The sequence below is a fragment of the Triticum aestivum genome, chromosome 1B (genome assembly GCF_018294505.1).
Source record: "Triticum aestivum cultivar Chinese Spring chromosome 1B, IWGSC CS RefSeq v2.1, whole genome shotgun sequence".
Lineage (NCBI taxonomy): Eukaryota > Viridiplantae > Streptophyta > Magnoliopsida > Poales > Poaceae > Triticum > Triticum aestivum.
The window spans coordinates 509,867,920-509,884,612 of NC_057795.1; the positions used below are offsets into that span (position 1 = coordinate 509,867,920).

The window sequence follows — 16,693 nt, forward strand, 5'->3', positions numbered from 1 at the left end:
TGATTTTTTTTTTTTTGCAGTGTGCAAAATCCCCCTAGTAATGTGGAGAGAAGATGATTACTGGGAGCTCCATTCCTGATATTTTAGGGGATGGGTCGGTGTAACTCCAAAGGCTTTTTTTTTTTTTTTGCAGTCAAGTGTTTTTTTGGAGTCCTACACCCCGGACCGTGAGATAAGAGAGATGAAAGGCAATAGAAATCAAAGAACATCAAATAGATATTTATGCATGCAAGCATGACAGAATTACTTGATTCCCATCAGAGTACTACTTGGTTCAGGAATTCAACAGATTACTTAGTTCAGGAATCGAAAGTCTTTAAGCAAAAGGCGAGACGCTCAATGACATGCAGCTCAAAAGGTGAAAAGCTCAATGACAACCCGACTAGAGACCAGATCCAGAACTCCTCCCTGCAACACTCAGACAGTTGCTCAACCTTGGGGCTCCGAGACATCTTTCATGGCTTCATAAGCTTTCCTGCGTATTGCAATGAGAATCATCAGAGACATGGACGCTCAATGGCATCTGTAACTAGTAACACTTTTGGAGCAAATGTACAATAAAAAATGTGGACAAGAAAAGGCCAGGCATATTTCTTTTGATAAAAACAGAAAAAAAAAAGCAATAATCAAAGGTCAGATACAAGAACTGAAAACAGAACAGAGCTTAATTAACATATCCCCAACGTCTGAAGGTAAAGACAGGTTTCTATCTACGGCATAGTTAAGTGACCAATACAGTAAAACCTAAAAAAATGAATAACACTATATAAGTCTGTAACTAACGATAAGATGGGCTGAAACATGGAGTTCAGTACACGTCTAGTTAACCACCAATAACGAAAGGACATCTTAAAAATGCATAATGTAACCAATGAAGGTTCTGCCCAAACGAAAAAAACAGCTAGGCAGAGATGGGATACCGTAATGCATCCTCCATCTCAGTGTTGGCTGGGTTCAACTTGAGTCCATCCAAGAAATGTTCGCTTGCACCCTTGTAATCCTGACGATAGAACACAAGTTAGCGGTCAAAAATAACTAGCAGACAAACTGACAAAGAGGAAAAAAACATCCGACAGTATCATCTATGTAACCTTCAGCAACATCAGAGCTGCACCCTGCCGGTAAAAGGCCTTTGGCCAGTCAGGCCGCAATTTTCTGCATTCATCAGCGTCCAACAAAGCCTTGTAGCCCTCGCCCATGCGAAGCCAACAAAGGCTCCTGTTTGAGTACAATGTTGCATTGTTGGGATCAAACTTTATTGCCTACAATCAAGGCATAACAACAGTGAACATAAAATAAAAAATAAACTCTTAGAAATTTGTTTACAGTGAGATTGCAAAAGCACATGGCTGAGCAGATTCCAAATAATAAGATAATTACTTAACCAAATCACGAATGAGGAAGCTTGGAACAAAACAGCCAATTGACCCAACATATACAATTACCAAGTATAACACAATGTTGAGGTCATACCATGCGCGAACTGAGAAATAGCAGCGAATAAATTATATTTCAACATGTCTTCCTACAAGTGAATGTCATTATGGTTTCATCATTTCACTCATTATACACTACTGGCTCGGTCTCTGAAAAGAGGACCCAAAAATTACCTCTTAAGTCAAATAGTTCAAAGTATGAACAAAATTCTTGGAAAACTATCAAGAACTAAAATGCTAACTTACTATCATTAGATACAAAATAAAATATATTTTTATATTATATAAATTTTGTATTATCAGCGCATATGCCCCGCAAGTAGGCCACAATGAGAACACCAAGAGGGAGTTCTGGGAAGGCTTGGAAGACATGGTTAGGAGTGTACCGATTGGTGAGAAGCTCTTCATAGGAGGAGACCTCAATGGCCACGTGGGTACATCTAACACAGGTTTTGAAGGGGCGCATGGGGGCTTTGGCTATGGCATCAGGAATCAAGAAGGAGAAGATGTCTTAAGCTTTGCTCTAGCCTACAACATGATTGTAGCTAACACCCTCTTTAGAAAGAGAGAATCACATCTGGTGACTTTTAGTAGTGGCCAACACTCTAGCCAAATTGATTTCATCCTCTCGAGAAGAGAAGATAGGCGTGCGTGCCTAGACTGTAAGGTGATACCTGGGGAGAGTGTTGTACCCTAGCATAAGCTGGTGGTTGCTGACTTCCGCTTTCGGATTCGTGTCCAGCGGGATAAGCGTGCCAAGGTCGCTAGAACGAAGTGGTGGAAGCTCAAGGGGGAGGTAGCTCAGGTGTTCAAGGAGAGGGTATTTAAGGAGGGCCCTTGGGAGGAAGGAGGGGATGCGGACAATGTGTGGATGAAGATGGCGACTTGCATTCGTAAGGTGGCCTCGGAGGAGTTTGGAGTGTCCAAGGGAAGGAGAAGCGAAGATAAGGATACCTGGTGGTGGAATGATGATGTCCAGAAGGCGCTTAAAGAGAAGAAAGATTGCTTCAGACGCCTATACCTGGATAGGAGTGCAGACAACATAGAGAAGTACAAGATGGCGAAGAAGGCCGCAAAGCGAGCTGTTGGTGAAGCAAGGGGTCAGGCATATGAGGACCTCTACCAATGGTTAGGCACGAAGGAAGGTGAAAGGGACATCTATAAGATGGCTAAGATCCGGGAGAAGAAGACGAGGGATATTGGCCAAGTCAAATGCATCAAGGACGGAGCAGGCCAACTCTTGGTGAAGGACGAAGAGATTAAGCATAGATGGCGGGAGCACTTCGACAAGCTGTTCAATGGGGAGAATGAGAGTTCTACCATTGAACTGAATGACTCCTTTGATGAGACCAGCATGCGTTTTGTGCGGCGCATCCAGGAGTCTGAGGTGAAGGAGGCTTTAAAAAGGATGAAAGGAGGCAAGGCGATGGGCCCTGATTGTATCCCCATTGAGGTGTGGAAAGGTCTCGGGGACATAGCGATAGTATGGCTAACCAAGCTTTTCAACCTCATTTTTCGGGCAAACAAGATGCCAGAAGAATGGAGACGGAGTATATTAGTACCAATCTTCAAGAACAAGGGAGATGTTCAGAGTTGTACTAATTACCGTGGAATTAAGCTGATGAGCCATACAATGAAGCTATGGGAGAGAGTCATTGAGCACCGCTTAAGAAGAATGACAAGCGTGACCAAAAATCAGTTTGGTTTCATGCCTGGGAGGTCGACCATGGAAGCCATTTTCTTGGTACGACAACTTATGGAGAGATATAGGGAGCATAAGAAGGACTTGCATATGGTGTTCATTGACTTGGAGAAGGCCTATGATAAGATACCGCGGAATGTCATGTGGTGGGCCTTGGAGAAACACAAAGTCCCAGCAAAGTACATTACCCTCATCAAGGACATGTACAATAATGTTGTGACAAGTGTTCGAACAAGTGATGTCGATACCGATGACTTCCCGATTAAGATAGGACTGCATCAGGGGTCAGCTTTGAGCCCTTATCTTTTTGCATTGGTGATGGATGAGGTCACAAGGGGTATACAAGGAGATATCCCATGGTGTATGCTCTTTGCGGATGATGTGGTGCTAGTTGACGATAGTCGGACGGGGGTAAATAGGAAGTTAGAGTTATGGAGACAAACCTTGGAATCAAAAGGGTTTAGGCTTAGTAGAACTAAAACCGAGTACATGATGTGCGGTTTCAGTACTACTAGCTGTGAGGAGGAGGAGGTTAGCCTTGATGGCCAGGTGGTACCTCGGAAGGACACCTTTCGGTATTTGGGGTCAATGTTGCAGGAGGATGGGGGTATTGATGAAGATGTGAACCATCGAATCAAAGCCGGATGGATGAAGTGGCGCCAAGCTTCTGGCATTCTCTGTGACAAGAGAGTGCCACAAAAGCTAAAAGGCAAGTTCTACAGGACGGCGGTTCGACCCGCAATGTTGTATGGCGCGGAGTGTTGGCCGACTAAAAGGCGACATGTTCAACAGTTAGGTGTGGCGGAGATGCGTATGTTGAGATGGATGTGTGGCCACACGAGGAAGGATCGAGTCCGGAATGATGATATACGAGATAGAGTTGGGGTAGCACCAATTGAGGAGAAGCTTGTCCAACATCGTTTGAGATGGTTTGGGCATATTCAGCGCAGGCCTCCAGAAGCTCCAGTGCATAACGGACGGCTAAAGCGTGCGGAGAATGTCAAGAGAGGGCGGGGTCGACCGATTTTGACATGGGAGGAGTCCGTTAAGAGAGACCTGAAGGATTGGAGTATCGACAAAGAGCTAGCTATGGACAGGGGTGCGTGGAAGCTTGCTATCCATGTGCGAGATCTTATGGGTTTCACCTCTAGCCTACCCCAACTTGCTTGGGACTAAAGGCTTTGTTGTTGTTGTTATAAATTTTGTATTATATTGTTGATAGTTTTTCCTATAAACTCGGTCAAATTATGCATATTTTGACTTTTGACAAAGTTTTTAGGCCTACTTTTCATAGACGGAGGAAATTAGCAGTAACTCTTAAACAACAGGTTTATATGAGTATACGACAAGTATGGTAAACAAAACACTAAATTTATTCTCAAGTAAATTCACCATCATCAGATTAACACAAGAACGATAATCTGCCCTCATCAAGTTTATGACTTGATGGAAGCACAACAATGCCTTCTCCCTGTGATTTTCAACAAATTCAGCACTCCCTTTATAGGCAGCACAGACCCTGCAGGTAGGGACCTTACTGTTGCCGCCCTGCGATTCAAAATAACTAAGAGCAGCCACCCAGTACAATGTCCAAAATAATACTTCAGATAAATGGATTTCATCCATGAATAATGTAAGACCAGGTCATAATCTATCAAATTAGGAACCTTGCTTCAGGTAGAAAGCTCGGCAAAAAAATAAAAATAAAAGAAGGTACACTATCCATTTTAACATGGACTAAATGAAAGACTGGAAAAGGAGAATGTAACGAGTAAATGATGCTTTAGTATACCACAGTGTACGACATCGCTGCAGAATGATATTCCTCCCCCTTGAAAGAGAAACTCGCAAGTTTCTGAAATCCAGCCACTCTAATTTTTCTTTTAGACTCAAACTCGTCCTGAATAATCAAGATACTGAAATTAATGAACATAATTTACAAAAAAATAGAGAGGTTTTACAGATAATACTCAAGAGTTTTGATGTAAGTGTTTGGTAGTAAGGTAGCAGTAGTTATTAGAAAAAATACAAAGTTTACATTACATCATTAAAAACAACAGAACTCTACAAGCATCTAGAGTCAAAAAGGTAAACCTTACATCATCAGGAAGAATACAATTGGCAGCAACATCCCCCATAATGCAATTGACGAACTCGGTTGAAACAACTTTTTCAGACTGAAGTTTCTCCGCAGCATAGGTTGCTGCCCCCTTGCGATCAGCACCAGCCTATCACAGAAAAAGATGTTAAATGTCTGTCCAGAAGATAACCTGGGTAAGTCGGTCCTCAAGATTAACTGGATGAGAATATCCGCGGTAGTAACATGGAGCTCCCACCCACCCACCCACCCGCCCACCCCTAAACCCTAGCCCACCGGCGATCTCCATTGCTCTCCACCAATTTGGTGGATTGATCCACTCATCTTGTTCGGCGTCTTGAGATCTCTTTGATTAGGTCTTCGTTGATGGATTTTTCTTCGGGATCTACCCTTGATCTAGATTTCTTCAGGGGTAGAGTTTTTGCTGATGAGATCTATAGGGCGTCTGGCCTTACTGTCCATCCCATGGATGCAGAGGGGCTTTTACCCTGGTGGTCTCCTTTAGCAGGCATGATTTTAGGCTTGATGAGGATTCTGTGGCAGCCGCATTGGAATCGGCGTTGGGAGGATCAGCCATTGATCTATGGGTCTCCTATATTACTGATAAGGTATTTAGTTTCAATGTTTCATGCAAGGATGTTGGTTTTCATATTGTGGACACTAGATCATATTCTTGTCCCCAATTCAAATGCTATTTTCATTTGTGGGGAAATGGGGGCCCAAATTGGTGAATTCAAAATTTGGAAGAAAGAGTGTGATGCTGAGTGGATCTTGGTCAGTCCTTCTAAACGTAGAGCAGCCTTGGGTCTCCTTGCAATGCACAAACCTCCGTCAAAATCAGCATTTAAATCCAGGTCTTCTATTCAGAAAAAGTTATCTTTTGCTACGTTTCAACAATATGATGCATGCAAAGGGTATAGATATCATGCTACGGCTGGGTGCATTAGGGACATTGGGAGTGCTGGTTATGAGATTTCTGATAGGGAGCGTGAGGTAATTCCTCCGCCACAATCTGATGTTCTTAATTGGACTGTTGCTTCGCCACCGATCATCTTTGGCACGGTGAGCTCGTCGGAGATCCAACTACGTTTGGCGTCTAGGGGTACTACCTCGGATCTTGCGCCGGCAAGTTCGGGCGGGATTTCTGGTCTTCAATCTTTTCCCATTTTGGGCTCTTCGGAACCTGGCCCATCTAGCTCTAATGCTGTGCCGAGCTCATCTCAGGCAGAGGCCTCTTTTGATCAAATGATAAATGATATGGTGGATGAAATTGTTACATGTCAGACATGTTTTAAGCGGGGCCATTTTTCCTCTTCTTGCACGTCAACTTTAAAGTGCTTGGGATGTTCTTGGGTTGGACATAGTAGGCGTGACTGCACCCGATTCGCTAAGAGATTGGGTCTGGTTTGGAAACCCAAGCCCACTAACGATTCAGCTTTCGAGGCAACAGCTACAGGGAGCGAGAATATCTCTCTGTCAGGATTTCTACCTAACCGGGACTCTTCGGTTTTGATTGCACCGTCCACATCGCCCAACTCTGTTCATCCCGGTCCCAGGACGCCTCCTGGCTCTCCCTTAGCTCCACCGCCGCCGCCTCCTAAGCCACCTTCGCCAACGCCACCCATGGCCAACTTCCATATTGATCCAATGCAGTATGTCCTGGCCGGACATCACATCATCGATGCGGGGGATGCGAGATGGCCGCGTACCTTTGTCACGCCACATGTTCCTATTGTGCACCGTCATGAAGACTACATGCTTGCTGAGGTCATGCCGGTGCCGGCTGCGAACGAGATTGGTGCTGCTCGTGAGGAGGTTGCTGAATGGCTGGAAGCTCATGGATATCAGGTTCTTTCTGTTCAACCGTGGATCAATGTTGTTGGGCTGTTTCGTGTTAGGGATCCCGCAGTTCGTTTTTCGCTCCTCCAACTCCCTCCACAACACCTTGGCAATGATCGGTTTGTCCGCTTTATGAAGCATGATGAAGGAGAGGGATTTCGTGGAGCTCAGGGGTTTCATCAGGGTTTGATTATGCTACTGGGCATCCCTCTGGATCTTCGCAATACTGATAATATTAGAGCAGCAGTGAACACTTTTGGCAAATTTCATCATTGGAACAGTGAGGATCCATACTTAGTCAGATCACTAGTGTTTGCTTCCTTTCCTGAGGATATTTTGGTGCCTCGTGATGTCATTTTTAATGATTATGCTACATGGGGTGGTGCAAGAGTGTCATGGACAGCGCCTATATATATCCTTGGTGCCAACTTTGCAGAGCAAATGCCTCAAGACGAGGATTGGATGCCAATTAATGGAAATCCTCACCCCCTTCCTGGGGTGCCCTTTCCTGAGCTCCCGCAATTCATCCTGCCCAACTACCCTGCTTTAGGTTGGAATGAGGTGTCGCAACCTCCTCCAGAGCAACCCAATATGGGGGATAACAATTGGGGAAACGCAGTCTGGGGAGAAGATGATCAAGTGCAGAATGATGAGGAGGTGGAACAAGAGTCCATGGTGCTTGATAGAAGATCATTCTCTATCAGTGGATCAGCATATCCAGCCAAATTTTGTACTTGTTGTCGATGTGGAACAACCTGAGGTGCCAGAAGCCGGACAGGAGCAACTAGTGGCTAACAATATTGCTCCTGTTTACAATCCTGACAATTGGGCTTTGGTGGTCTATCAGCCACCTGCATCTCAACTTCAAATTCAACCCTTCATGGAGGATTCCACGGTGCTGGAGGTGGTTTCAGATGTCTGTGCTGCTAAAGTTGTGTTTGGGCCTGAGCTGCCCCCTGAGATGATCTTCATAAGGAATTTTGAGGCAATCTTGCACTCAAAAATATGCTTTGAAATCCCCAAGCCAATACAGGTGTTGCCCTTGCAATCTGTTCTGCTCTCTAAAAGAAGCTGGGACTTGGCCTTTGAGGTGCCAAGCCTGCCCTATTATAACACTGCACTGGAGCACAGGCCGGTGGCTAGGGCTCTTTTTCCAGTTCAACAGATTGAGTCATCTCCTATTGATGAGGCAGAGCAGTTTAGTGAGCCACCTGAACAAGCTGGAGTTGAGCAGAGAAAGGTTAGAAGGGCCAGGAAAACCATGGCTCCCACTCCAGTTGTGGAAACTTCAGTAAGAAGGTGCACTCGAGGATCTCTGCAGAGAGATGGCTACAAACCAACTTTCCAGGAGCTTCCAATGCAGGTAAAGAGGAGGAAGCCCAAGGCCAAGCCCTTCTCAGCTACAGTGTCACAAAACATGCAGGATGAGCCAATTGAAGATCTTCCACCACCTACTCCCATACCCAAGCTGCAGCAGATTGGCCAGGAGTTGGGCATTGCTGATGATCTCATTACTGTGGAGCAGCTTATGGCTGATCCCTCTACTCCAATAAACAGTACTGTCAATGTTCAGTTGTCAACTGGCTAGTTGGGGGTGGAAAGTGTTCTGTTTATCAGAGTTTTTGTCTTCTATTTCTGTCTGTAATAATCAAACTGTTTCATGCTGGACATGTGCGCTTGTGGAGGATGGTGGCATTAGGTGTCATCAGAATATTTTATCAACTCCTTTTGGTTTAAATGAGTAATGCTTATAAGAACTGGAGTGTCTTATGCTGGAATGTTAGGGGTTTAAATTCTGAACCTAGGCAAAGAGTTGTCAGACAGAAGTTGGATGAAAGTCAGTGTGTTATTGCCTGCCTCCAGGAGACCAAATGTGCATCTTTTGATTTCATATCTATTAGATCCTTTTGCCCTAAAAGATTTGATAGCTTTGCTTTTTCCCCTTCTGAGGGTGCTTCTGGGGGCATTTTGGTAGTCTGGAATTCTTCAGTTTTCTGGGGCACTGTAGTTGAAATTCAAAAGTTTGCAGTACTTCAGTTTACCTCCAAGCAAAATAATGAGCACTGGTCTCTTGTTTCTGTGTATGGTCCATGCCAAGGGGAGGCTAGGGACATTTTTGTCAGTTGGTTATATAACTTGCAAATTCCAATGGGTGATAACTGGCTCTTGGTGGGTGATTTCAACTTCATGATATCTCTGGAGAATAGAGAAATTTACCTGGTGGTGACCTGAATGATATATTCATTTTTAATGAAATAATTGCACATCTTGGGCTGCTTGAGTTTCCACTTAAAGGGAGATCTTATACATGGTCCAACATGCAGGATAATCCTTTGCTAGAGCAGTTAGATTGGTTTTTTACTTCTGCGGATTGGATCTCTTCATATCCCATGACTGAAGTGTTGCCATTGGCTAGAACTGCATCTGATCATGTGCCATGTGTGGTGACAATTAAGACTTCTATTCCTAAATCCTCTATATTTAGGTTTGAGAATTACTGGGTTGAGCTTGAGGGGTTTATGGAGTGTGTAAAGCAGGCTTGGCAGAAGCCTTCCCACAAAACTCATATCACTGCCAGAATTGCTGACAAATTTAAAACCTTGAGAGGGGCCCTAAAAAGATGGCAAATGAGTTTCTCTAAGCTTAAAATACTGATTTCAAAGTGCAATGAGGTCATTTTATGTCTTGATGGCCTTGAAGAGATTAGACCTTTATATCGACCTGAATTTAATTTCAGGAAGGTGGTCAAAATGCATGTGGAAAAACTTTTGCATCTTCAGTTTGTATACTGGAAGAAGAGGTGTACAATTAGGTATATAAAACTTGGTGGGGAGAATACCAAATTTTTCCATGCTATGGCCACTGAGAGGCATAGAAGAAATTCCATTGCTTCTATGACAGACATTGATGGGACTGTTGTCATTCTCAGATGGAGGGCATCATATGGAATTGTTTCAAAAATAGAATGGGAGTTTCTGCTGGTATAGTAATGGGTTTTGACCTGAATGCTCTGCTGCAACCAATTGATGGTCTAGAATTCTTAACTGGACCATTTACAAAGGAGGAAATGGATGACACTGTCAAGCATATGCCCATTGACAAGGCCCCTGGTCCAGATGGTTTCAATGGGTTATTTTTCAAGAAATGTTGGCACATTATTTGTCATGATTTTTATGAGCTGGCTGAAGCTTTTCATAATGGCACTGCAAAGTTGGAGAACATAAATGGTTCTTATATTACACTCATCCCCAAAAAATTGGCCCCTGAAGGTGTTGGTGATTATAGGCCAATTTCCTTGACTGGGATGGGCCTCAAATTTCTGTCCAAAATGGCTGCTAACAGGTTTCAGAGGATAATTATGGAATGTATACATAAGAATCAATATAGTTTTATTAAAAGTAGGACAATACAGGACTGTATTGGCTGGTCACTTGAATATCTGCACCAATGCCATCAATCAAAGAGACCTATTGTTATTCTTAAACTGGATTTTGACAAAGCCTTTGATTCCATTGAACATGAAGCTATCCTGCTCATTCTCAAGCACAAGGGATTCAATCAGAAATGGATTTCCTGGGTTAAGCAATTGCTGACAACTGCAACTTCTTCTGTACTCTTAAATGGAGTACCTGGAAAACAGTTTCTTTGCAAGAAGGGAGTTAGGCAAGGAGACTGTCTTTCACCCCTGCTCTTTGTGATTGCTGCTGACCTTTTGCAATCAGTAGTAAATGATATGTTCAAAAGGGGTATTTTGAAGTTGCCAATCCCATGTCATGACCAAGACTATCCTATAGTGCAGTATGCTAATGATACCCTAATCATCCTACCAGCAGACAGAGCTCAACTTTTGGCTCTCAAGGACATGCTTCATGTGTTCTCCACCTCTACTGGTCTAGTGGTCAATTACAACAAATCTTCCATGGTACCTATTAATGTGGATGAGAACACTACCATCAGTTTGGCTGCTGCTTTTGGCTGTCAAGTTGGCAAAATGCCCTTCACATATCTTGGACTGCCTGTTGGTACTACCAGACCAAAAATGGTGGATTTCATGCCCCTTGTTGATTGCATGGAGAGAAGAATGACAGCTAGCTCTTCTTTCTTAAATCAGGGGGAAAGGCTTCAATTCTTAAATTCTGCTTTATCTTCCATGCCCATTTTCTATCTTGGCAGCCTGCTTGTTCCTGCAGGGATTTTAAAACAATTGGAGAGAATTCAACAGCAATGCTTGTGGAGAAAGCACAGAGATGAGCCCTCGCCATCCTTGGCAGCTTGGGACCTCATTTGCAGGCCAAAAAACAAGGGAGGGCTGGGTATCCTAAATCTGGGTGTACAGAACATGGCTCTCTTGATGAAACATTTACAAAAATTCCTAAATAAGGTGGACCTGCCATGGGTCTCTCTTATTTGGGATACATATTATCACTCCTTTGTTCCACAGGGTACTGATAGTTGTGGATCTTATTGGTGGAAAGATATATGTAAACTGCTGGATCATTTCAGGTGCACATCTTGGGTTCAGATCAACTCTGGGAATTCAGCTTTGTTTTGGTCTGATAAGTGGAAGATTGATGAAACAGTGGTCACCTTGCAAACCAGATTTCCAAGGCTCTTTTCTTATGTCAAGGATCCAGTCTCTGAGGCGTTCCAATCATAGAACTTAACACAGTTGTTTCATTTACCCCTATCTGCACAAGCTTACCAGGAGTGTCTAACTGTGCAAAATCTGATGGCCCATTGTAATAGGGAAGTGGAAGCAAAGGACATTTGGTTCTGGCAGGGATCTAGCCAGCCTTTTAAGCCTAAACTGTTCTACTCCTTCTTGCACTCCCACATGTCTTTCAACCCTCTCCTTTTGTGGATTTGGAGATCTTCTGCACAATGAAAATCAAGGTGTTTGCTTGGATGCTAATCATGGATAGACTAAACACCAAAGACATGGTTGAAAGAAGGCACTGGCCTTTGGAGGATGGGGTCAATTGTGTACTCTGTCCTTTGGCGACACGTGAGACCAGAAACCACCTATTCTTTGAATGTAATTTCAGTGTTAGAATATGGAATTACCTACAAATTGCATGGCCACCTGGAGAGGATATGTCCACAATTGTCATGCAAGCAAAGCAAGATTTTGCTAAACCTTTCTTTACAGAGGTTGTCTTTGTTGCTTGCTGGAATATTTGGATCATGAGAAATGCTAGAGTTCTTCGGCATGAGAGGCCAAGCTTTAATAGATGGAGAAGTGCCTTCATCCATGATATTTCCCTCATGCAGCATAGAGTCAAGCAAAGATACAAGGAGGAGCTGATTAGATGGATTTCTTTCTTGCCTCCTTGAGATTTTATTGTCTAGTTTCTTAGTGTAGCTTTTATTTCTCTATGTTGCTTAGACTAGATTACCTCTTGTAATCCATGTACTTTCATTCACTCTCTACTAATAAATTCTTAATGATGTGGGGGGTTTTCCCTATAGTCACCAGTCAAAAAAGATTAACTGGATAGCATTTTAAATTTCTGCACATTTCAGGAATGAGTAGAGTGCACCATTTCAGCACGAATTTTAAATAGTACTCCCTCTGTCCCATAATATAAGTGCATTTTTGACACTAGTGAGGGAGTAGTTCATTTGGTTGAGTTCACTGCCATCATAGTGAATAACTACATAGAAGTTAGAACACAAGGGAAAAAATGGTTTAGAAAGTGTATACAGCAAGTAGGACAAATTGCAGCATACTCTTCGGTCAATGTTTACAAAGCAAAGGCCAACATAAGAAGTCAAGAGTTTCAACTTAAGGGAGAAAATTGTGTCTTTACACAGCAAACAGACTCATCGAAATTAAAAGAAGATGGCAAGGCTAAGCTGAAGGTTCAATACCTTAAGCAGGAGAAGCATGCAGTTCTTTGAATTAGCATCTGTAGCTGTATTAAGAGGTGACTTACCATTTACCAATTTGTTGCACTGTTGCGGAAAAATTAATTAAGATATTAGTCAAAATAATAATCAGGGAATAAGGTAAAAATGGATACATAGATATCACTAAAATCAAACACCAATCCTCATACAAACAGCATTCCCTGCACAAGAATTTAAAAAAAAACAGCATTCAAGGCATTACAAAATACACAAGCACACCATGAATTTATTGATCCAACATATTTGTAGGTATCTAGCATTTAGACAAACCTTGCAATATAAGATAATTGCATCAGGAGATCATTTTTAATGTATTGACATGACAAGATGTGCAATGGTATATCTTGTATTCCATTAGAAGGTACTCCCTCCGTCTAGAATTAAGTGTCGCTCAAACAGATGTATCTAGCACTGAACTACATTTAGATACAACCGTTTCAGTGACACCAAATTCCGGACGGAGGCCCTTCGTCCCATATTAACTATCACTCAAATGGATGTATCTAGCACTTAAATACATACAGGTACACCCACTAGATACTCCCATTTGAGTGACAGTTAATATGGGACAGAGGGAATAAGTAGAATATTGCATGCATCACAACAGAACAAAAAATGATCTATAACTTTAAGTAGAAGTCTTTGAAGTCCTCCGACGGTTGTTATGATGGTACAATCTGAAGATGGGACAGAACAAAAATGTAACCAATAGTTTAGGAGCAGCGATGTCACGATCTTAACAATGTGGAAAATTTAGCAGATTAACAATGGCAGCATGTTTGAGAATGAGAGACCGAATTGTTTGCTTCTTCTGTAGGTTTTTGTTAGCTAGGCCTTAAGCTTTTTCCTAGATTTTCACTTTGTTTGCTTTGGCCCTTTGGCCTTTGTTTGAACCATCATCTTGTCGTTTTCTCTATAAAACAAAATGACACACATTTTGATTTGTGTTTTGAGAAGAAAAAATAGTGTGCTGAACAAGTTAGCTAGCAGTGCTCATCATTGAGCTCCAAGCCTTCAGTGATTTAAAATGCAACCTTTTCCTTAGCAGAACACAAGAAATTAAAGTTTACCACGTACATCCACCTGTTCGGTGGACAACTTAAGGGAGAAACACATGCACTTACAAACTTACATCTGCATTGTGGCCCAATAAAATCTTCATGATGTCATCATGCCCTTCACTAGCAGCGCAATGAAGTGGTGTCCCACAAGAAGCTACCGGGTCAACATAGGCTCCTTTAGCAAGCAATAGTTTAACAGCTTCACAATTTCCTGAAAAGAGACGCACAAACTTGCTGGATAAGATGATAGGTATTTCTGTGAAATTCTCACTTTGAAAGAAAATGAATCCATGAATTTAGTTCAACAGAGGATAGGTATTTCTTTGGACGATAGCTTTCTTCAGAAAAGCCTAATGCACCTCGCCCTGCCTTGACCATGTGCCATAGATAACGACATGTTTGAACAGGAAGGAATTATATCCAATACATTCTGTGTCAAGATATAATTTCTTATCAGACCTCTCATTGTGGGAAGAATCATTAACTAGTATCATACCCATGATACTAGTATATACTACCTCCCTCTGTCCCAAATGATTTGTCTTGGATTTGTCTAGATACGGATGTATCTAACACTAAAATATGTCTAGCTACGAGACAAATCTAAGACTAGTAATTTGGAACATGGGTAATATCATACTGCACTTTGTTAAATTTAATTTTTATTAAATTTTTCTTGATAGACCTGTTATGATATTGTATTATAATATGATACTAGAACCATCTCCCATATCATTAATTGTAATGCCACGTCATATTTTCCTTAGATTGCAATGCATTTTACTCTTATGATGATAATCCCACCGTGAGAGGTCTCATGTGAAGAAAAAAGTGTAGATCCTATTATAATACTAAACCACACCATAATATAAGTAACTTCAAAAGTCAAAAAGACAAGAAAAACTGCAGTGCACAAATGCAAAACTAAGGAATGTGTTTACAGAGGTAGACCTGATACAGTAGCTTGATGTAAAGGGGAGATCCCATCGTTGTTGATTTTGTTTGGATTGGCACCATGATCAAGAAGATATTTGGCGATACCCACATCCTTACGATGTATAGCAAAAAACAGAGGTGTTCTACCTGTAAAACACAGTAATGTAGCTACTCTTACTGATGCAAATCCTTTCTGGGTTCAGCAAGGAAATAAGATTATTTTTTCTTTAACAGCGGCACTTTTCATACCCGTAAAAGAATTCCGAAGTGCCATAAAAGTGCACAATACTTTCTGATAGCAATGTACTCAACCCATGCTGGGTTTCTATATTATATATATGTAGTAGAAATGGGAAATTTATATGCATGTCTCTAAGATGTAGATAAAAAAATCCTCAAAAAAATTATACCCTCAATGGGGCCTAATTATATACTAATATTTACTCCATGGATATGTGGGAACTTATTTTTTGAAAAGGAGGTTAACCTTGGTCTCTGCATCACAGTTATATATGTGGGATATTACCTGAAGCTATATGACCATTTAAAAAAAAACAGGGCACAGTCATATCTTAGCATTAAAGAGATAAACTGGGTGGCAAATATGCAGATCAACGTAGATGCCGTATGATCATTTCTTCATGAGTGATGTATCGTTCAGATGCATTGGCCGGGGGCAAACCTCCTTTTCAAAAATAAAATAAAATGAGTGAGCACATGAATACAAGATAGCTATTTGCATATTTCCTTCGCAATAGCCCAAAAGCAGAAACAGAGGTTCGTTTCCTGCGTGACCCCACTGCACGAATTGCATGCACAAAATCCTAAACCGATTAGGGCTTTGGAGGATCCCTGACCTCCCTTGTCGACGCCGTTCACATCAACCTCCAGCTCCTCGATGAGGTACTTGCACACCTCCAGCCGCTCTCTGCATGCAGCAACGTGCAGTGCCCCGAGACCCTCCAGCAACCCGGCATCTTTCACCCTCAGCCCCTCTACCGTCTCCTTGAGGCGGCCCCTGCCCCTGTCCAGCCTCACCAGCAGACCTGCAGCCGGTTGGACGCAAGTAATCAGCACTCAATCTCCCAGCCAAGAACTGAGACCAGGAGAGCGCCACGTACTGTTGAAGAGGGGGAGATCTCCGTCGGACGCCGCTTGGAATATCATGTTCAGCATCTGCCCGCGGACTGCGGCACGAGAAGCAGCGTTAGCGTTTGGGCCTGGGGTTAGCGATGAGATATTGGGGTTGGAGTTGGAGAGGCCTGGAGCTAGGGATGAAATGTGCAGGAGGCGCTTACCGGTGAAGCGAGCAGGCGAACGCGGCGGCTCCATGGCGCCGATGGAGGCTACGAGATGGTAGGGTTTTTGGTGTGTCCGTGGGGGGAGGGAGGCGGCTTTTTGAAAGGGAGAAGCCGAGAAGGCAGCGAGGAAGATGAAGTGATCCGCGCGAACGGAGAATGTGGACAGGAGATAAAAACGTCCGTCAACCACGAGGCCGCCCGCCTGTTCCACTCACCGGCATTGAATTGTAGCTACATCGGCTCCCGAGGCATATGCTCTCGAAATTAACAAAATGTTCTAAATAAAAATTTGAGTCCTGCTTCGGTACAACTCCTCCACAAAACGTATAAAAGTAGTATGGTTTTTTGAAAGGAACATATACCCACCTCCGTATGGGTCTCGGGACATATACATACACGTTTGTACATCC

General features: G+C 42.8%; 1 pseudogene; it reads right to left on the reverse strand.

Moving 5' to 3' along the window:
* Window positions 1–429: 429 nt before the first annotated feature.
* LOC123093478 (ankyrin-3-like) lies at window positions 430–16,314 on the reverse strand (annotated as a pseudogene).
* Window positions 16,315–16,693: the final 379 nt, after the last annotated feature.